General features: G+C 37.3%; 1 protein-coding gene across 7 annotated transcripts in view; it reads left to right on the forward strand.

Moving 5' to 3' along the window:
* Positions 1-22,241, forward strand: part of CDH18 (cadherin 18) — a 488,064-nt gene that overhangs the window by 188,050 nt on the left and 277,773 nt on the right. The gene's annotated exons all lie outside the window — the stretch shown is intronic.

Here is a 22,241-nt window from a genome sequence, read left to right on the forward strand (position 1 = left end):
CTCAATTTTGTACCTGACAACCCTTTTGTGCTCATATGATCCATCATCTCATGTCTTTCAGGTGACACAGGAAATTCAGTTGCTGAACAAATTGTTTCTTTTTTTAAAGATTTATTATTATTTTTTAGAGAGAGGGGGGAAGGGAGGAAGACAGAGAGGGAGAGAAATATCAATGTGTGGTTGCCTCTCCTGTGCCCCAGTACTGGGGGCATGGCCTGCAACCCAGGCTTGTGCCCTGACTGGGAATCGAACTGGCAATTTTCTGGTTTTCAGGCCAGCACTCAATCCACTGAGCCACACCAGCCAGGGTGAACAAATTGCTTCTTGAACAATTTTCTGGGATGAGTTAGGTTGGAGAACCGAGGTATTCTTAGTGGTTGTACAAGTTGACCCTAATCAATGTCAGATGGGACTACACAGGTACGTAAATACCAGGAGGCAAGACTCATGGGGATTACAGATCATTAGTGACTTTCTTTTCACTCAAGTGCCTAATTTTCATTCAAAGAATATTATTTAGAATGCGTGCTACGTAAGTGCTTGTTTTCAATCCCTTCTTCATCCTGGAGAAGTAAAATTAAATGTTATTATTTATTATTTCCTATGTCAGAAAGTAGTGGGTAGTTTATATCACAGCATCTTTTTCTTACTAAAAATAAACTAATATTAACTACAATAGTTTAAAGATAAGAGTGTATTTTGTCTAATAAGCAAGTAAAATTGTAGCTATACGGTTATTTTAGCTAAGTCAGGCACCGACATAGAACTTTTGTTATGGATAGAGTTAATCACTTATTTCTATTATTAATTATTATATCAAATGTAATAATTAAATCTAGTTTTTATTTTGCTTTCTTATCCGTCCTGACATCCACAAAATTGTGCATGTACTACTCATTCTCACATCCCACAAATATCTCTCTCAGGACTGAGAGAGCAGAGAAGTTAGCTAAAAACACAGGCAATTAAAATGTTGGCCAGGCAATCCCTTTAAGGCATTTCATTTGTGATAACTGTTCAATTTATCTTTCTTTTCTTTTATTAAGCATCCCCTTTTCCTACTTTGCTCCTAGGAAATGCATTTACAAATGAAATATGTAATTACATTCCATTCTCTTGGTGAATGTGTGAGTCAGTTACAAAGCAAGTTTAAATAAAACAGGGGGATCAGATCTGCCCAGGCTGGAGTTTGTATCTTTTCCAAAGCTGATATTTCTATTCTGAAAACAAAGCATCTCAGCTTTGGGAGAGGATCAAAGGTTGTAGAAACCTCACACCAATCTGATATGAGAAGCTTCTCTATTATCCTTCTGCCAAAGATAATTCAGTTGATGTTTAAGGCGATTTAAATCACAGGGAACTGAATTATTTCCTGAGGGAAGCTTGATTAATTTGGGGCTAGTATAAGTTGTTTTGTGAGTAAAAAATTACAGTGTTTTTCAATATGATCATTTTTTATTTATGTGTATAACATCTCTATAAACCAGTGCCCATGCAGATTTAATGTCTATAGTTCTCACAACTGTTTTTCATGAAAAATCAGTATCACATTCATGGTCATGAACCTTTGATTCAGGAGTGATTTCTGCCTGCACTTCAGCCCCACCTAATTTCTCTGCTACTCCAGCTAAGAATTCTGAAATAAATGATATTCTTCTAATATAAATTAAAATTCTACAGTCAGCACATTGCATAGTAGAGATATACTGTGACTTTACTGAGCTAGAAGTATTCTCAGGCTAGTACGAGCGGGTGTATTGAAGATTACCTTGGAGCAGGGATTTCTAAAATGGAATGACACAGAAAACAGACCCTGAAAACAAAGTTGACTAGTGTTCATGTTGGAAATTCACAAGGAAGAAAGAATCTTCAGTAACAAACTATGAATATTTTGGTCTTTTTAGAGGTATTACCCACTGTTATGGAAGTGAATGTTGCATATGATTTTCCATAATGATAAAGGATTCTGTTATGTAGCTAAATCATTTTTATCTGAACTCATACTCACTCAAAAACTATGATTTAAAAAATTGTATGTATTGATTTAAGAGAGAGAGAAATGCTGATTTGTTTTTCTATTTACTTATGCATTAGTTGGTTGCTTCTTGTTTGTGCCTTACTGGGAATTGAACCCACAATATTGGTGTATGGGGATGATTATCCAACCCACTGAGCTACCCAACCATGTCCTAATTTGTGTTTACTGATTTTATTTGTTTATTTTTTGAAGTTGAAGGTGGGATGGGGAGAGAGAAAGAGAGAGAGAGAGAGAGAGATCAATTTGTATTTCCACTTATTTTTGCACTTATTGGTTCATTCTTCTATGTGCACTGACTGGGGACAGAACCCACAACTTTGGTATATGGGGTTGACACTTTAGGCAACTGAACTACCTGGCAAGGGCAAAACTATGATTTTTTAATTGGTACCCTATGTAGGTTCATGTGTAATTAATGGTTGAGTACTTATTCTGGAAAAAAGTATTGCAATCTATATGATATTTTAAATACATAAATTGATGTTCTGGTCTAACATTATCCTGAGTCAGATTAATATTAAATGGCTGCATTTTATGTTATTTCTCAGCAAGTCAACACTCTTTGGGATGAGCTTAGCCATTGAACATTTCTATATATTCAACAAATTCGTTGGAGTAGGCTGAGTGGTGATTCCCCAAAGATGTTCACACCTTAATCTCTAGGACATACAAATGCATTACTATATACAGCAGAAAACAATTTGCAGATATGTTTGAGGATCTTAAAATGAAGAGTGTGCCCTGGATTATCCAGGTGGGCTTAATGTAATCATAAGTTTATAATAGAGGAGTAGGAGGATCGGAGTCAGAGACAAGATATACAACAGTAGAAGCAAAGGTTGGAGCTATGTTTTGAGATGGAAAAGGGGGCTATAAGACAGGAAATGCAGTCAGCTTCTTTTTTAACTTTATTTTTATCGTTGATGCTATTACAGATGGCAGCTCCTAATAACTAGAAACAGTAAGGAGCAGATTCTCCCCAGTGTCCAGAAGGAACACAGTTTTGCCAATTAATAGGTTTTAGCCTGTAAAACTCATTATCAACTTTTGACCTCCAGAACTGCAGAAAAATAAATTCGTGTTGCTTTAAGCAACCGAGTTCATGGTAACTTGTTACAGCAGCGATTGGAAACTAATACAACAGTTCATCTTTTGACAACTCTTAGATGACACCCAATTGACCTTTTCTTGTTAATAGCTCCATCTTTCAATGCAAGTTCCTTAATTCTTTCGAAATGTCTACTATATCTGATACCACACACAATTCTTTTCTGAAGCAAACCCAAAATGTTAGACACAGTCTGATATCTCACATTCCTTTTTGTTAGATTCTACAACATTGTACATGTGCATTTTCAAATCACAACCACTTTGAGGTGGTTATATCAGATATCACTAAAATAATTCCGCAAAGAAAACTACAGGACAGGACTGCTACCATCAGCTGCAAAATCTTGAAAATATTCTTATTTGAAACAGCAGCATTTTTTTATAAATTTACCTGGAAAATAGGAAATAACAGTGATTTATTAAGGGTCAAGTGATAATATTACTACAAAACAAAAACATGAGCCTGTTTATCCTAGAAACATAAATGCAAAAATCCTAAATATAGTAGCAGGGTGAATTCAGGAATATATAAAAATAGCCAAGTTGAATCTGTTTCAGAAGCATATGGTTGGTTTGCATTTGAAACACAATTAAATTTGAAAAGTTTTATAGAATGAATATAGGAGAGATTTTTCATGTTTTTCTCAATGGGTAAGAAAAAGATAAAATTTAACAGCAATTCATAATAAAATTCTTAGCAAACTGATAGATAAGAGTCCATTTAGCCAATGGAGTATTTAAGCTAAAGAATGTATTTACTGGTAAAATAATAAAAACATTCATGTCTCTGAATGGCTTATTTCATTTAGCATAATGAAATACAGATACTATGTGGTTTCAGTCATATGTAGAATCTAATGAACAAGCTGAACTAACAAGCAAAACCCAGATAAACTCATAGAGAGCAGGATGATGGCTTTGGGGAGCTTAGAGGGTGGAGGGATTGAGCACAAAGGAAAAAGGACTCATGGACGTGGACAACAGTGTGGTGATTGTGTGGGAAGGAGGGTATATGAATGGGATAAATGATAATGGAAAAATATAATGATTTTTTTTAAAAATGTACTTATTAGTCAGGGTTCTCCAGAAAAAAAAGAACCAATAGGATATATAGGGACATATGGATATATAAAAGGAGGTTTATTATGGGAATTGGTTCATGCAATTATGCCATAGTCTACTATCTGCAAGTGGAGACCCCAGAAAGCTGGTAGCATCAGTCAGTGTGAGTCCAGCCCATACCCAGTCCAAGGGCTAGAATACCAGGAGCTCTCATGTCTGGGGACAGGCATGTCCCAGTTCATAGAGATAATTTTCTCATCCTTCACATTTTTCTTCTACCCAGGCCTTCAGTGGAGTGGATGCAGCATGGTCACATTGGTGAGGGCATATCTTTACTTGATCTATGGAATGAAATGTTCATCTTTTTTTTTAAAGATTTTATTTATTTATTTTAAGAGAGGGAAGGGAGGGAGAAAGAAAGAGAGAGAAACATCAATGTGGGGTTTCTGGGGGCCGTGGCCTGCAACCCAGGCATGTGCCCTGACTGGGAATAGAACCTGCGACACTGTGGTTTGCAGCCCGAGCTCAATCCACTGAGCTATGCCAGCCAGGGCTAAATGTTCATCTCTTTCAGAAACAACTCACAGCCATACCCAGAAACAATGTTTTATTTTTTCAGGCAAATTGACAAATAACCATCACACATCCTCTAGAAATCAAGGGCAACTCAGGAATGACTCACCAGCACTTCCAGTTATCATTGTATAAAAGTTTCCTACAGTACAAAGAAAGTGAAATAGGATTGTAAGGAATGGCAAAGAAAAAATAAAAATGTTATTGAAGGTAGAAGGACTATGTACATAAATAATTTTAAAGAATCTACAGATAAATAATTAAAATCAATAAATAAATTTAGCCCATTTTCTGTTAAAGTGCCAAAACACTAATGTTATTTTTTTTTTATTTCTATATACCAGCTAAAAATTAAAAATATTATTTATATGTACATTGAATAATATTAGATACTTAGAAATATATGTAATATAAGGTAGGTAAGACTTCTAACACAAAATTCCTCAAAACATTATGCAAAGAAAACAAAAAAACATACATAAATAAGAGGATATAATAGGCTGTGCTCAAGGGTTAAAAAATTGTGATGTGACAATTATTTCAAAATAGATTTACAGATTCATTGGAGCCCCTGTTTAAAACAGCAGTGTGTGTGCACTTGTATGATTGTGCAAACTGACAAACTGAATGTAAAGTTTGTGTGAAAATGCAAATATTCAAGGATAACAAAGACAATCTTGAAGAAAAAGGTGGTTGGAGGGCAACACTATTTGATATCAAAACTAGTTATAATTCTACATAGATAAAAAGGGACAGTATGATATAGATTCGAGAACAAACCACTAGAATAATAGAATAGAGCAGAGAGACCAGAATTATTTCACACGTATACTGCCACCTGTGACATAGCTTGTGGCCATGCCATGTAAAGTTATAACCACAATCTTTTTAATAACTCATCCTTTATCAATTGAACATGTATTTCAATAAAAAACAAAACGTTGACTCTCATCTGACACCACATTCAAAATAAATTTTTTTAGTGGACTATAGATATAAAAGTGAATGTTAAAACAACAAAGCTTCGAGAAAATATGTAGGAAAATATTGTCATGGTTTGTTTTTGCATGGACACAAAAGTCATTGTTAAAGAAAACATTAGTAAATTATGTTTTGTTTTAATTAATAACTTTTCATCAAAACATAGCATGAAGAGAGGGAAAAATCCCAGAGGAAATGTATATATGTATATGTGTACATGTGTGTTGCATGTATACATGCATGACATGCATATGTCAAAACAACCCATCAGAATGTGTAAAGTGCTACAATCCAATAAGAAAATGAGGGATAGCCACACTGTAAAACTGGGAACGTTTTCAGCCATTCTACCCCTACCTATGTGTACATATAACAGAAATAACTCATATACATATGTGCATCTGAAGATGGATGTGAACAGTGACACCATTCAGTAGAGCTCCCAAACAGAAACATTGCAATGTGCATCAACAGCAGTATGCATAAACATATATTGACACCTGCATCCAATGCAATACTGGATAGCATTGAAGAGAGCTAACTACTGATATATGTTACAGCATGGATGAATTTCATGTATGTAATGGTGAGTGAGAGAAGCCACTCACAGAGGTAGTATCTCATACCATTTAATTATTTCAGGTTTATGTACAGCTGAGTGATCTTCAGAGATGAAAGTTAAAATCTTCCTTTAGTAAGGGACCAGCTACCTGAAGGGGGAATGGGTAAGGCTTTTGGAATGCTAGCTACAGTTTAATTTTGGAGCTGGGCAGGGACTACACAAATGCTTTGTGTTGTAAACATTATTACTGTGTATATTAAATCTGTATTCCCCCCTACGTATACTATATTTCAATGAAGAGTTATTACAAAAACAGATGCATTCTCAATATAACACACATCCAAAAGAGAAAGATTGATTGGAAGGAAATGAAGCCAATTTAGGAACATCCTAAGTCGGTAAATAAAATTTACCCGGCATGGAGAGACTGGGACTGGAAGTCAGTAATAACGTTTGCCACTTCCTTCTTAGCAGTTGAAGTGATTGCTCTTTCTTCTGTTTCTCTCTCCCTGTCCTCTAGCGTGGTGCTGGTCGCAGTCTATGGGCATAAAGCGGTGTGCTAGAAGTGCCTGGGGCACTCGCCTGGGTCTCCAGTGATTTTCTCACAGACAACCCCGTCCCCGAGGCATTGTTATGACTGGATCAACCCTTGTGGTTCTTAATAAGATTGCAAGATCTACCAGGAGAATTTGAGGCAGAGAGAGAGAGAGACAGAGAGAGAGCGTGAGTTAGTTTATTGCCTATGGCACAAGGCACATGGCAGGGTGGAGGGGACACGGCAGGGTCACAGGAGGATGGAGAAGCACCTGGGCCTGTGTTCTGCTTTCACTTGAGTCCAGGGTTGGGGAGCCTAGGTTTTGCAGGTTAGTCTTTATTGCTGAATTTAAAACACAAGAGGTTATTTAGAGCTTGGAGGAGGGAAAAAGAAGAAAAGTTTCCCAAGTGGTCAGTTGCAAAATCAACCAAGATCTCCTAAAACAAAGGAGCCTCAATGAGGAGAGAGAGTCTGGCCCTTTACCTTGAAATAGCCATCTCTTTGAAGCTGATGCCTCTTTGAAGTGGATGCCTTGGCAAACGAAGCTTAAAAGTCAGATGCCTGTATTACAAAATGGGCAGTCATTAATCACCTGGTTTATTTCACTTAGCATAATGCTCTCCAGGTCTATCCATGCTGTCGCAAAGGGTAGGAGCTCCTTCTTTCTTTCTGCTGCATAGAATTCCGCTATGTAAATGTACCATAGTTTTTTGATCCATTCATTTACTGATGGGCACCTAGGTTGTTTTCAGCACTTGGCTATTGTAAATTGTGCTGCTATGAACATTGGGGTGTATAGGTTCTTTTGGATTGGTGTTTCAGGGTTCTTAGGATATAAGCCTAGCAGCAGAATTGCTGGGTCAAAAGCCAGTTCCATTTTTAGTTTCCTGAGGAAATTTCATACTGGTTTCCATAGTGGTTGCACCAGTCTGCAATCCCACCAACTGTGCACTAGGGTTCCCTTTTCTCCACAACTTCTCCAACACTTGTTGTTTGTTGCTTTGTTTATGATGGCCATTCTCAGTGGTGTGAGGTGGTATCTCATTATGGTTTTCATATGATCTCACCTTTAACAGGAACCTAATCAACAAAACAAACAAACAAAATATAATCAGACACTGAAATTGAGAACAGGCTGACAGTGACCAGTGGGGAGGGGGAGGGGATTATAAAAGAAAAGGCTGAAAGCTTTGCAGGAACAATTATAAAGGACATGTGGACAATAACAAGGTGGGATGGAAACAGGGGAGGGAGGTGGGAAGGGCTGAGGTGGTGGGGAGGGGTGGGGGAAAGGCAGAAAACTGTACTTGAGCAACAATAAAAAAATATTTTAAAAATGGGCAGCCAGCTATCAAGATTCTCATTACACCTCTCCATGATGTTGATCATTTTTGCCACTAGCTTTCTTTGCTCATTCATGCTGTCTCCACTCCTGCATAATTGTGTTGCTTGCATGTGACCTGTGACTTTGGCTCACCATATCCCCATTGCCAGATCATATACTAGATGAAATTTCCTTTTAAGTCCTTAGAGTCACCTAGTGTACTTTTTGAAATCAGAATCTAAATGCTACATTCCCAGGAAAGAATATAATTAGGTAGCTCAATTCCAATGCTTAGCTTAGGCCCAAACTTAGGTGATGAAGATAGACTAGTCTAATAAATAGAGATCCCTTAACTAAGGATGTGGATTAAGCTGTTTTGGTGTTGTTTTCCTTTTGAGAAGAAACATATGGTAGGGAAAAATTAATTGAAATACCTGTTGCACTTTCCATCTGTTTGGCTGATTGAAATAAAATGGCATAGTACAGTGGTTCTGAAAGCTTTTTTTTTTTAAGATTGTATTTATTTTTAGAGAGGGAAGGGAGGGAGATAGAGAGAGAGAGAAACATCAATGTGTGGTTGCTGGGGGTCATGGCCTGCAACCCAGGCATGTACCCTGACTGGGAATTGAACCTATGACACTTTGATTCACAGCCCACGCTCAATCCACTGAGCTATGCCAGCCAGGGCTTGAAAACTTTTGTTCTCAATCATTCTTAAATGTATAGAGCTTTCATTTATGTGGACCATATCTATCAATAGTTTCCATAAAAGAGACCAAAACTTGGAAATTAATTATGAAAATATTTTAATTCTATAAAGTAGTAATTGTACAATATCTTGTCACTTGTTTTATGAAAAAAGTCTGTGTTTTCAGGAACAAAAATATAGTAAGATGAGTGATATTGTTTTACATTTTGCAAATCTCTTTAATGTCTGACTTAATAGAAGGCAACTCATGGGTATATCTGTACTTTCATCTGTTGCAACAGCACATCTCTTATGGTTGCTGGAAATCTCCATGTACAATCTACAGGGAATGGAAGTGGAAAAGTAACAGGACATCTTAGTAGACTTACAAAAACTAATTTTGATCTCTAAAAATATTTCAAGGATCTCCAGCACCCTCATGATTCCCTGGACAACCCAAGATCTGTTGATGTAATGCAGGGAGGTTATTTCTGGCACCAAACAGACTTGAGTTCAAATCCCAGTTGCATTAGTTATGGGTTGTCTCTCTGAACCATATTTTCCTCATCTGCCAAATAGTTCTGTTAATATTTCAAAAAATTATTGGAAGCTGATTTCGAAGATAATGTGAGATAGGATATGAAATTATGTACTACTGCTAATAACAGTAACATTAATAATAGAGTTTCTCTTCCACTGAACCTTCACTGTACTTCAGGCTTTGTTATATTTATTTTTCATTAAATAAATCATAATGAGTCTGTGAGTTAAGATGCATCTTGATTTCCATTTTATAGAGAAACTGAGGCAAAAATATTACTGGCCTATGATAACACAGCTAGGGCACCATAAAAAAAAAGAGAGAGAGAGAAAATTTTTACTCTTTGTGACAGTATGGATTGACCTGGAGGATCTTTTTATAGATTTATCTTTCCTTTTTTGTTTTCTTAAATTTGTTTTAGATTTTCTTTATTTATTTTTAGAGAGGGTAAAGGAGGGAGAAAGAGAGGGAGAGAAACATCAATGTATGGTTCCTCTCATGTGCCGCCTACTGGGGATCTGGCCTAAAACCCAAGCATGTGCCCTACCTGGGAATCAAACCAGCGACCCTTTGGTTGACAGGCCCGTGCTCAATCCACTGAGCCACACCAGCCAGAGAACCTGGAGAATGTATGTTAAGTGAAATAAGCCAGTTAGAGAAAGATAAATACCGTATGATTTCACTTATATGTGAAATCTAATAAACAAACTGACCTGACAAGAAAAATGGAGACAGACTCATAGATGGAGAGCAGGATGATAGCTAAAGGGGTGGGGTTAGGAGGTAAAGGTATTGAGCAAAAAGAAAAAGGACTCATGGACATGGACAACAGTTTTGTGATTCCGGTGGGGTGGATGGAAAAAGGTATAAAAGGGATAAATGTTAATGGGAAAAACACAGTAAAAAAGAATATGAACTCATGTATTCTAATGCCAAAGCTCGTGTTCTTAGCTATGATATGCTAGCTTTGTTTGGCAAATAAAATGTAAATGACAAATGTTAGTGCATTTTCTTAAATACATGTTTTGCTCAAATAAAACCTAAAAGTTGTTCTTCTTTTATTTAATCTAGTTAAGGTCAATAATTATTTTAATTTTATATTGTTTTGGACTCATAGGAAAGCACAGTACTACAGACACAGTTCTGATTGGCTTGATACTAACTAATACTTCAATAGCAGTTCAGATGAGTTGCATACCATTCTAATTTAATGATCACAAAACTTTCCAAAGTATGTGTTGTTTTATATCCATTTTACAAATGGAAAAGAAGGAATTGGAGACAAGTCCACTTGTCCATCAAAAGAAAGGTAGTTGGGGACAGATCTAAAATTTGAACTCAGGTATTTTAGCACCAGGATTCATTCACTAAATCATTTGAGTTATAACTTCTGAATCTTCTCAGTTTATCTATAATATTGTAGAGAGTGGGAAACGGAGGCAGAAATGTGCTATAAACCTGTAGCTGTTTAGTAATACTTTATTACTTTATTTTAATTACCATGCATCTTAAAATAGCATCCTTTTACAGCAGAAACACATAATTTCTTGATAATGTGGAGTATCAATTGTAAATTATCCCTTTCACCAGTTGGCTTTCAATGGTCAGTTGTCCATAAGTGATGATGTTTGATAATGTTTTATTGTGCTATGTTTGTTTGTGTTGAACTGTTTTAATGATAAAAATTCAGTGACTAGGGGGAAGGGGAGAGAGAGGGGAGTAGGGAAAAAAGAGAAGAGGAAAGGAGAGAGGAGGGGAGGGAAAGGGAGGAAGGGAAGAGAAAAAGTTTGGAATTCCAAAGTTGCTAAGAATAGTCCCTTTCTTTCAATTGGCAATGAAATGACTGAATAACATATGAGGTCTGTGTTGGGAGAACCATTGTCTGTATGTTCAAATAAGAATATGCAGATTAAGGCTTGTTGAGTGAGGAGGCACAAGCCACCTGCACAGGTTGGACCGGTGGCTCCCTCGTTGTTCAGGCTCTCACTATAGGGAAGCAAACCCCTAGAGTTATTCTGAATGAATGTACAGTTTCAACACACTCACACCAAGAAGCAAAGTCACAAGACTTGTTACTTACAGATCCCAGAATGGAGGACGCAGCGAGGCAGGGAAAAGGGCACTGCAGCCCTCCATCCCAGACCACATGCGTGCAACAGATAGAGAGCTGGGTTGGGGCAGAGGCCAGTGACTTTTCCTGAACTAACTGTAAGTGGCTATTTTAAAAGGTGCCCTGGGAAAAGCAAAGCAGGAACTGGTGGCAGGAATAGAAGGAATCTTAACCTCAAGTCCGTATATAAATGTCCATCCGGACTTTGGGTGTGAGCAGGGTTATCATACCGTAAAATACTTAGGCAGCAACTCAGAATAACTATTTTCTCATCACAGTGTCACCCGTACACCTACTGTTTCATTAAACACAAAGGTGTTACAGGTCTTTTCAAAATCATATAAGTAGTTTAGTGTAATTATGTTGTTTTCCATATTGCTTTTTAAATATATATATATATGTCATTATTCTTCATACAGTAAGAGTTGATGTGTAGTATTCTTATTCTTCTTTAGATGGATTGTTTCTATCTTTGTGATTTTAATATTTTCTATAGGAATTCCTATTAGTAAGAAACAAAATGATAGATTTCAAGTGGAAATAGAAACTCGCCTCAGAGGGGAAAATGGTATGTTAGGCAGCAGGTAGTCACTTTTCCACATTTCTGATTTCTCTTGGGTCTCCTTCCATAATTCCCATTCTGTTCCATTATTGGTCTTAAGTTTACTTCAGGGGCTCAACTGCCAGAATCACCAAAGGCTCAGTGAAAACAATTTTGTTAGCAGCCTTTGAAATCAAGGGATGATCTGAAGCAGGAAACCTTGCTGCAGATATTATTTTCAGACTTTTTAGTCATATGTAGGCTCCGACTATAGCTATAATTTTAACTTCCCATTGACTGTTGGTTGAAATGATATAGGAAAAGGTATGCTATTCCTGCAGAATTATTCATAAAAGGTTTAAAGATTATACACGTCAACATCTTCAACTGACAACTCATGCTTTACTGCACATAAAAATAATCTCACATTGAAAACCATAAACAATTTATGAGCCATAACACAAATGAAATAAATTGTACTCTTTAAGTCATGTCTCAGAAAGTCATATGAAATTTATACAGATGAAATAAATAACAGCTTAATATTATTTATATATTATAGTGACATAGCATAACAGTAAGCAATAGAATTATTTTAACATTTTAAAGAGTAAATAAATTTCTACAGTAAACTCTCAAATGTACTCTTGTATATTTATAAGTTGAGATTCATTTTTGCATTTAGAAACAAAAATGGCAATCTGTATTTGGTCTTAAAAATAAACATTAAAACTCTTTATTTTTTCAGATTCTACTTTAATATTTTCAAACCCTAGTTAATGTTCAAAATAAAATTCTTATATATAAAACATGACATTGAATATATGTAAGGTAATTACTTTTAAGAAATTATACATAAAATTGCAAAGCAAACAAAATTAAAGATCCCAAAGAGTAATTTAAAAAAAAAAAAAAAGTAACCCAGAATATGCAAACTCTGCCGCTTGATAGAGGTATTAAAATAAAGTTTTACAACTTTGAAAGAAGAAACAAAATAACTTTGAAAACGTAATACTGGACAAAACAATTATGGCTTTCTAAATTATTAGAAATAATATAAGTGCAAGATTTATATCAATCACATGTACCTGCAGTAAATGACTGGTAATCTTTTTTGTGGGATACAAGAGTCTATTACTTGGTTTTAGAATATAAACTGCTTATTAATTTTTTATTTTTAAAAATACTTTATTTATTTTTAGAGAGAGCAGAAGTTAGAAAGGAAGAGAGGGAGAGAAATATCAATGCGTGATTGTCTCTTATCGGACCCCAACTGGGGATCTGGCCCACAATCCAGGCATGTGCCTTGGCTGGGAATCAAACCAGTGACCCTTTTGATTGTAGTCTGGCACTCAATCCAGTGAGCCACACCAGCCAGTGCTGTTTATTAATTTTTTAAATGTCATGAACATTTCATTCTCATGGTGTAGTAGTCTTCCACAACTTGATCTCATTCTAAGGGTCAAGTAATTGTTTATCCCATTCCTCAACACCGACTTCAAACTTCAGCCTCCAAACATTCATAAGAATCAGGTGAAGAGCTTGTTTAAACTATGATTTTTGAACAATACCTAAAAATTATGATTCTGTACATCTAGGTTGGGGCTCTCGAATCTGCATTTCGGGCCATGTGAAACATGTAGTAAGCAGCGTATGTTTACTGATTATTACTTATATGAGTTAAGCTACATTGAAAAGCCAAAGCATGTATCTTCTTTTTATAGGATTAAGTGCATTGAATAGCATGTTATTCCTATTATCAATTCAAGCACACTGTGTACATATAGATATGGTTATAGTTTTATAAAGATAAAACACACTCAATAATGTATTTATAAATGATACAATAGTTACCTTTCACATTCTTCCTTCTTTTCTTTATTAGGGAAGGCTTACATATGGCAAAATCTATATATGCATATGTATCTTTTGTTCTGGTATTGTCCTAGAGCATTATTTCTAAGATGGCAGAGATCACATGTTAATAAAAATTTTTTTGTTGCTTCTTCCCAAGTTTTGATATCTTTACTCATAGCACTATAATTATATATTTAAGAGATGATGTCACAGTATTAATACTCAGAGATTTTAGATACAAACTATTTTGAAACTAATGTGAAACAGCAATATGAATCTTGGCATTTTATATTTTTAATTTCTATTTCTACCATTAATAACAATAACCCAACCTTTTATTCTAGTTCACAAAATACTCAAAATATTTATAATTTTAAAAAACATATATAAATTTCTTTATCTTGTGCAATTTATTTTATTTAATTATTCTAATAAAATTAAACTCTGAGATGTAGCTTTTGAAATTATACATCCACAAAGAGAAGTTGATTTATATCTTAGGCATATATTTTGTAATAAATGTGTATTTATTACTAAATGTACATCTATCCTAATGTCATATACCATTAAAGACCAAAAATTAAATTGAATGAATTTAAAGATCTGTTTGCCCTATTCCATGATTCATGAATCAGGCAGCAGCCCATCTAGCAGACAGAAAGTTGCTCTGTCAAGCTATAGAAAAAGAAAAGATTTTAGGGCAGAAAGCGGGTGAAAAAAGGAAATTCTTAGAAAAAAAATGCATTGTGTCAGGCAACATCACACTCCCAAGGAGAAAAGAAGGGGCCTATCAGGTGGATTATCTCATTAGTGCTAACCAGGTAATTCCAGGTTGACTGGTTAAAGGTTACATTCTTGGGAAACTGACATTGTAACAGGCTGAGTATTAAATCTTGGTTTGCTGACATGGGGCACCTGGCATAAGTGACTCCATTTTGTAAGTTATCAACACCACTCTCACCTGGTTTCTAGTTGTCTCGGCTTTAGAAATTGTGTTAGTTCTTTCTTTGGTATCTACAGGTCATGATGTTTTTTTGTTGTTTGAATCCCTGTGACATTCTCAGGTCATGGCTGCAAGCTCATATTTCTTAAGTCAGTCATTCTGACATTCCACTTTTAGAAAGAGCATTTGCTTAGGGGTTAGAAGCTGCAAACACACAGTTCTTGAGAGAATACAACACATTTAAAGCTTATAATAATTATAGGCAGGGTGATTCCCAATGTTTGGTGTGCACTTTGAAGTCATTGTCCCCAAGACCCAAAACAATCAAAGTCAAACATGTCACAAAAAGACCCCTCTGAAGGAGTCGCCTTTTAAGGCAAGTGACTTGCTTAAGTGGCCTTAGGGAACTGAGTTTCCATTTCTCCGGAAGTGCTAATCCACGTACAGCAGGTGGTGTTGGCCACAGCACAGTTATCTCCTTGTTCAGCTACAATATAATCAAGGGCTCCCCTATGATCAGAATCTGAGGATCTTTCTTAGGCAGCTATTGTCTTAGCAATGGATTCTACAGTGTCATCAAGAGTTAAGGAGAGGTTTCTGATCATAGCTTCATTTACATTTACCTCTAACCAAAAAAGTATGGTCCTGACAAAGGAAGCAAATCCTTTATCATGAATGGCCCTGTGGGTCTTTCTCATGTGATGATGTGTATCCATGCAAGTTGACTAATCAGGTGTATTACTTCATTTGTGGAAATTTGGGGGCACTGTCAGATAACCCAAGAGGCATTGCCCAGCTATGCTCCAGTGATCATAAGCCCAAGGAGAATAATAAGCACCACAGACAAAGGTAAACACTCCTGCTGGGAACTACTGTTAATGGATTTGTTCTCAAGGATTGCAGTGTTTAATGGTTAAGCTAGGGGTCAGTCATCAGTCAGGTTTTTAGTGCATGGAGCAAGAACAACTACTAGCCTGAAACAAAGAGCTGTTCTCAATATCTGGCAAAGATGTGTGCTCCTGGTGAGATCTCTCAGTGAGTGTGGACAGATCTGACTGAGATAATCAAGCGAATGTGGAGATGCAAGTGTTCTAAGATTTACATGGGTATTTGTGTGTAATTAGCTATATGTAGTTATCATCGGAGACAGGTAAGAACGAGGCCCAAGCTGTTCTGGTTGTAAAAGTGGTCTGGTTTGTAAAAGACTTCTAAGGGAGTTATTCATAGTTGTGGTAGCACTGGAAGTAAAAGAAACATTGTTCATGGAAGACTAGGATATCTCTAGCATCATGAATGGACCAGAATCAATGATGGCAAATCCACAGTCTAAAATGTTGCTTCCCTTAGCAATGTCCTGAGAGATAAAGATGAGGGTGTTTTCTGTCCAGGCCAATGCCAGAGTAAAAAAAAGGAGAAGAAAAGGTTTCATGTTTCATTAAAATGTAAAGTCCTGATCCAGCATCTGGGTGAGAGCAGTCTACCTTGATACCAGCTCCTTCTCTTCCTCTCCATTTACAATAATACAGAGGTGTCCAACATTATCTCAGACTGAATGTCAGGTGGAGTTTTCTTTAGCTGTGATGTGTGTCCCCAAGGCTCTGTGACTTCTAGTTTTGCAGCAGTGTTAGTGCTCAGGAGCGCTTGGTAAGGCCCTTTCCAATAGGGCTCAAGGGCTATTTTTCCCTGATGACATCTCCAGGATACCCAGTCACCAGGTTCTAGACTGTCACCAAAGGAACCTTTGATTGAAATCTAGGAAACATCTTTAACTTCTGAATGATAGGCTTTAGCATAAGACATTAAAGATTTAGAGCAACTAGTCACACTAACATGAATCAACAAGCGATAATCAGAAAGTTATGTAACATTATTCATAGTCATACTAGTGACTGTCTCATGTGGAGTGAGTTTATGTTTCCCAAAGGGGATACTGCAGATAATCAGTAAGGCCAGAGGCAACACCTTCAGCCAAGGGAGTCCAATAGTCTCAGCAAAGGTAAAGATTTTAAGTGTGAAGACCCTGTTCGTTTTCTCAACTTTGCCTGATGTTTGAAGGTGATAAGGGACTGTGATAATTCCAAGAGAACTGCAAGACTTTCCTTAAGGGTTATTTTTTCCCAAAATAAGTGGGTGTCTTGGTCACTGGAGATTATAGAAGGTATACCCCAAGTGAATACCTGCTTTGTGGCAGGGAAGGCTTCAACTCATCAGGAAAACATACATTCAAAAAGAACATATTGATAATCTATACTAAATGACAGTTGGCTGAAGGCCAGATGTAGCCACTAAATGGGTCCAGAGGGAGGAGTTTTGAGAAACCTGGGAATAAAAGTAGATTTAAAAAAAATTTTTTTCAGGATTATGGACCTGACAGGACAGGAATTGATGATAAACAGTTTTCATGATTTTATAGAAGTCTCCCCACCAATGTCTATTCATCATATGAGTCATCACAAATGTACCATGATGGGTGAGGAAATGCAAAACCTGAAAATTAGAGTTTGCAAGGGAGCTTGGAGAACCAAGTGCTTGTCTTAGGTGTCCTATAGCCCTGGCTCTTTGTTTAATTTACAACCATTGTTTGTGCATATCTGATTCAGCAGTAAACTGTTGATATGTTATGAGGACTTCAGGAGGGCAAAATACTGGCAACAAGAGGGTCACGTTTTTGTAGAAGCAGGGTGGACTTCATCCATGTGTGCCACAGCCTGTATGGATTCTGTAGCTATTGCCTTCCCATGAAATTCAGCTAGTGCATCTCCCTGATGCTCAGGTGCAGTCTTTTTAGTGTGGTGCTCTATTTTGATGACAGCAATTTCAGAAGGTGAAGGAATGGCAGGAAGAAGGTCATTTCCTTGTCCATTTCTGATTGGGGTGCCAGTGGAAAGATGACACCTTTGTTTCCATAATATCTCAAAATCATGGTTGACCTCAAAGGAATATCAGCTATCAGTATAAATGTTAACAACCCTCCCTTTTTAATAACTCACATGCTCTGGGAAGGGCAAAAAGCTCTGCTCCTGGGGCTGATTTAGCTTGTGGAAGACTTCCCCTCTCAGGTAGTATATATTTAGTGTCAATGGCATATAACCAGCCTAAAATTTTCCTAACTCATTTTTACAGCATGATTCACCGACACACAAAATTAGATCAGGAATAGTCAGAGGAGGTGTGTCATGCATTAGGACACAGTGTCGTGAAATGGGACAGTGTTACCTCCAAAGACAGCAGTACTTACCCCTTCTTCTGGCCGGGGTAATAACCCCAGTATTAAGAATGCTGCAGAAACTTTAAGATGTAGATTAGGTGGTGGGACCAGAAGAACCTCATAGGAGGTTATGTCTGCTTGCAGAGAAATGTTGTATCTGTTCAGTATTAAGAAGACTGGACAGCATGTGGAGTTTGTAAATAAATGTCATTGTCTAAGATTAAATCCATGAGGCTTTTACTAAGTTTGCAGCTGCCGCTATAGCCTTGAGGCAGTTGGGATAGGCATGGCAGCTGAATCAAGTTGTACTCTATAATAGGCAATAAACCTATGTTTATTGTAGTGTTCTTGCACAAGCATTTTCAGAGCTTGGTTTCTCTTTCATGTACAAATGAGGTGAATAGCATTGTATAGTTAGGTAGTGCTGGGCCAGATCACTCTCGAAGTGTTTGCTTCAGTTTCTTAAAGGCCTGCTCATGTTTATCTTCCTGAGGACAGTTCTTAGCAACTGAGATTTTAGTAAGTTCATAGAATGAGGATATCAATTGAGAAGAATCAGGAACCCATAGTCTGCAGTAGCTAACCAGGCCTAGTAATCCACAAAGCTGCCATTTAGTTGTGGTCCTAGGTAATTCTTGGATTAGATTAAATCTTTTTGGAGATAGCTGGATTCTTTTAGTGCTTAGACTAGACCTATGTAATGAACAATGTTTGAAGATAATTATAATTGCTCCTTAGAGACTTTATGTCTGTTTTTATGTAATTGTTGTAATAAATACATGGAATCCACCCTGGCTGATGTAGCTTAGTGGACTGAGTGCGGGCTGCAAACCAAAGGGTCGCCAATTCAATTCCCAGTCAGGGCACTGCCTGGATCACAGGCTAGGACCCCCAGTAGGGGGTGCGCAAGAGGCAAGCACACATTAATATTTCTCTTCCTCTCTTTCTACTTCCCTCCCCATCTCTAAAAATAAATAAATAAAATATTTAAAAAAATAAATACATGGCATCCTGTATGGACTTTTGATCTAATTGTAACAACTATGTGGAATTCTCTATGGATGCCTCTTTGGTAACTAAGTGGAGCAAGAGATCATCTAAATATTGCAAAGGGTTGATTACCTGGGGAGCTGGAGCATAACTAAATGTTGATGGGGCATTTGAAGGAAATAAGGAAGGCACTCAGTGACCCTTGGGACATAACTGTTCTGGTGTATATGTATGTGTGCAGTTGATTAGTTGATTATTCCAAGTACAGGCAAATAGATTTTGGCTTTTGAGGTTTACAGGAATGCTGACATAGGTTTACTAAAGGTCTATGACATTAAACCATTTTTGAGTCTAGGTGTAACTGGTGACAGAATGGTGTCATTAGTACATCTAAGCTTAGGGAAAAGCCCTGAGACTGAACATCTACCTCTGTCAATGAAGGGTAGGAAAGATCAGAGAAAGAGGCTGGCCAGTCAAGTCTGGTAATTAATAGAGTTCATTAAGGAAAACTTACATACAAGACATGTCTTGGGCAGCTGCTAGATGAAATAGATCCCCTCGCCACTTGGCAGGTGCCAAAGAATTGTATATGGTAAAAGAAGAGAATAGTCACAGGTACTAGTATGTGAAGGCTACCAGGTATGGAAAACTACACTCTTGACCAGGCCAGGACAACAGCCTATTCCAGGAACCAGCACAAAGCAAGGGAAGGATGCTGACTTATGTCAGAATGAACATCAATTATGATCAGAGAGTCTCTATGCAGCATGGAGCAGTGCAGAAAACACCCTCTTGTCTACCCTGGGTCCTGCTGGCAGGACAGATAGCTGTCACTCATGACACAGTCTCTCCTCCAAACGTGTTCAGTTTTGAGACAACTGGGAAATGGGGAATAGCTACCTTGTTAATAGCTCTGAAGTCCTGGACAAATCATCATCCAAACTTGTCAGTTTTCCAGAATGGAAAAATCAGCATGTTACAGGGACTGGTGCAGGGAATGATTAACCTTGAGTGGTTGTATTCTGGAAGGTAACTGTTTAGTAGTCTCCTCAGAGTGAAAGTGTGGCTCACACAAAAAATTAGTAGAGCATGAGCCCCGGTGTAAAAGAGAGAAGCAGTAGGAGTCATGTCAGTCTTATTGCCTTTTGTTTTAAGTACCTCTAGTGTCTTCAATTTTTCATTAGCCTTCTGTAATGAATCTTTTAATGAAGCTTTTTTGGAATCTTTGAAGCCTTTAGGAAGCTTCTGCATACCAATTAAAATGGGCATCCCATTCTGTTTGTTTAATTATGGAACCTCTACTTTCAAAAGCACTTCTTAAATGATCTTGTCTAATTGAAGTGTTCCCCATAATAGACATTGTAATTCTAAGTTGTTTTAGTAAGATTTGGCCATATGTCAGATATTTACAGTTTCCAAGACCGTAGTTTTTAGACATAAATAAACAGGTGTGCTGGAAGGTGGCACACAATGTTTTAGAATTTAACAATCCCTTAGCTAAGATGTTGGGTTTCTCAGAAGCCAACTAATACCTAATAGGTATGTGCAACTAGCTTGGGAACTGTGCTGTGTTTTACAGTGTCCCTCATTGCACAAAAATTTTCATGAGGTTGGCAGGTGACCTAATGTCTATCTAACTATTCATTGAGCAACTCATTCTATCCCTGGAGTCTTCTTGAGCTGACAAATGCTCTAAAAAACTTTTATTTTTTTATTTTTAAAGAATTACTTTTTTAAAGATTTTATTTATTTATTTTTAGAGAGGGAAGGGAGGGAGGGTGGGGAGAGAGAGAGAGAGAGAGAGAGAGAGAGAGAGAGAGAGAGAGAAACATCAATGTGCGGTTGCTGGGGGTTATGGACTGCAACCCAGGAATGTACCCTGGCTGGGAATCGAACCTGGGACACTTTGGTTCCCAGCCCGCGCTCAATCCACTGAGCTATGCCAGCCAGGGAAGAACTTTTAAACATTTACTTTGTGCACACCAACTTTTGTGACTTTTTGCCTCCAAGATCCTCATTACCAGTGGCCTTATCTACTCAAAAGAAGACAAGGAAGCATTTGCATTTTAACATGCCAGTGGTAACCTAAATATGCTACAATGAACTGGCCAAGAGAATGCCATTCATGCCAACTGTAGCTCCCAGCATGGACTAAACCAGCAGCCTCCAGCAAATTGGGATCATGAACTGGAATTAGAGGAAAGGTTTACAAACAATTGGTAAATTGCAAATTAAACCACAGGATTTAGGACTTTGATTTCATGTGGAGCCATCAGCTTAAGCTGGTCCACCAAGCCTTGGACTGGAAAGTCAGTAAGATCAGGAGCTCAGTGCAAAGAGAAAGGAGCTCAGAACAGAGAGAAACTTACCCATAGTCCTCAGAAATGGTGAGAACTGATAAAAAGGTCACTGGTGTCATGTCTTTATTTCTCTTTGTCCTCAAAGCCCTCAGAAGTATCCTTCAGTTCTGCAGTTGCCAACAAATCTGTTTAACAACAAAAATTAAACTGAGTAAACTTAAAGATCAAATGGCTTTATTCAGTGACTTACAAATCGGTCAAGATCCTGTCTAGCATGGAAGAAGAATCTCTGCTGAGCTATGGAAAATAAAAAAGTATTTAAAGGCAAAAGGTGAGGGGAGAAAATTATTAATAAAGAAAGTGTGGGGCTAAAAATATTGACACATTTTTCTCCCACTTTTTATGTTCTTCTGTCTGGACTAATCACCAAATTAACAGAGACAGACTAACAGGAAAACAATAAAAGCTTAACACATCCACATGAGACATTCACATAAACAATCTATGGAAATTCCAAAAACAGTGAGCTAACAATGGGCATTAAGACATTTTTGGACACAAGAAGAAGCTGGGGACATGGGGTGAGGAAAGAATGGATATTATTATTCAGAAGTAGAATAGGTAGCGCACAGGTAGTTACAGAGGAGTAGGCCACACATGGCAGGTGGGTACTTGCTAGGAAACTCAGAAACAATGGGACACTTGAGGGATCTAGCTAACAAGCACCAGCCTGAAGCCCTCTTCCTTACCATACTTAATTCGAATTAGATTGTGGCATTCTAAGATCTCCTTTCTGAAGCAGAGTTCTCTGTCTGAATGTCTTGTGCTGGAAAATGGTAAGGGTCAAAGATTCTGAGTCTTTTGTTTTTTAAAGATTT

Source organism: Phyllostomus discolor, chromosome 3 (genome assembly GCF_004126475.2).
Source record: "Phyllostomus discolor isolate MPI-MPIP mPhyDis1 chromosome 3, mPhyDis1.pri.v3, whole genome shotgun sequence".
Taxonomy (NCBI): domain Eukaryota; kingdom Metazoa; phylum Chordata; class Mammalia; order Chiroptera; family Phyllostomidae; genus Phyllostomus; species Phyllostomus discolor.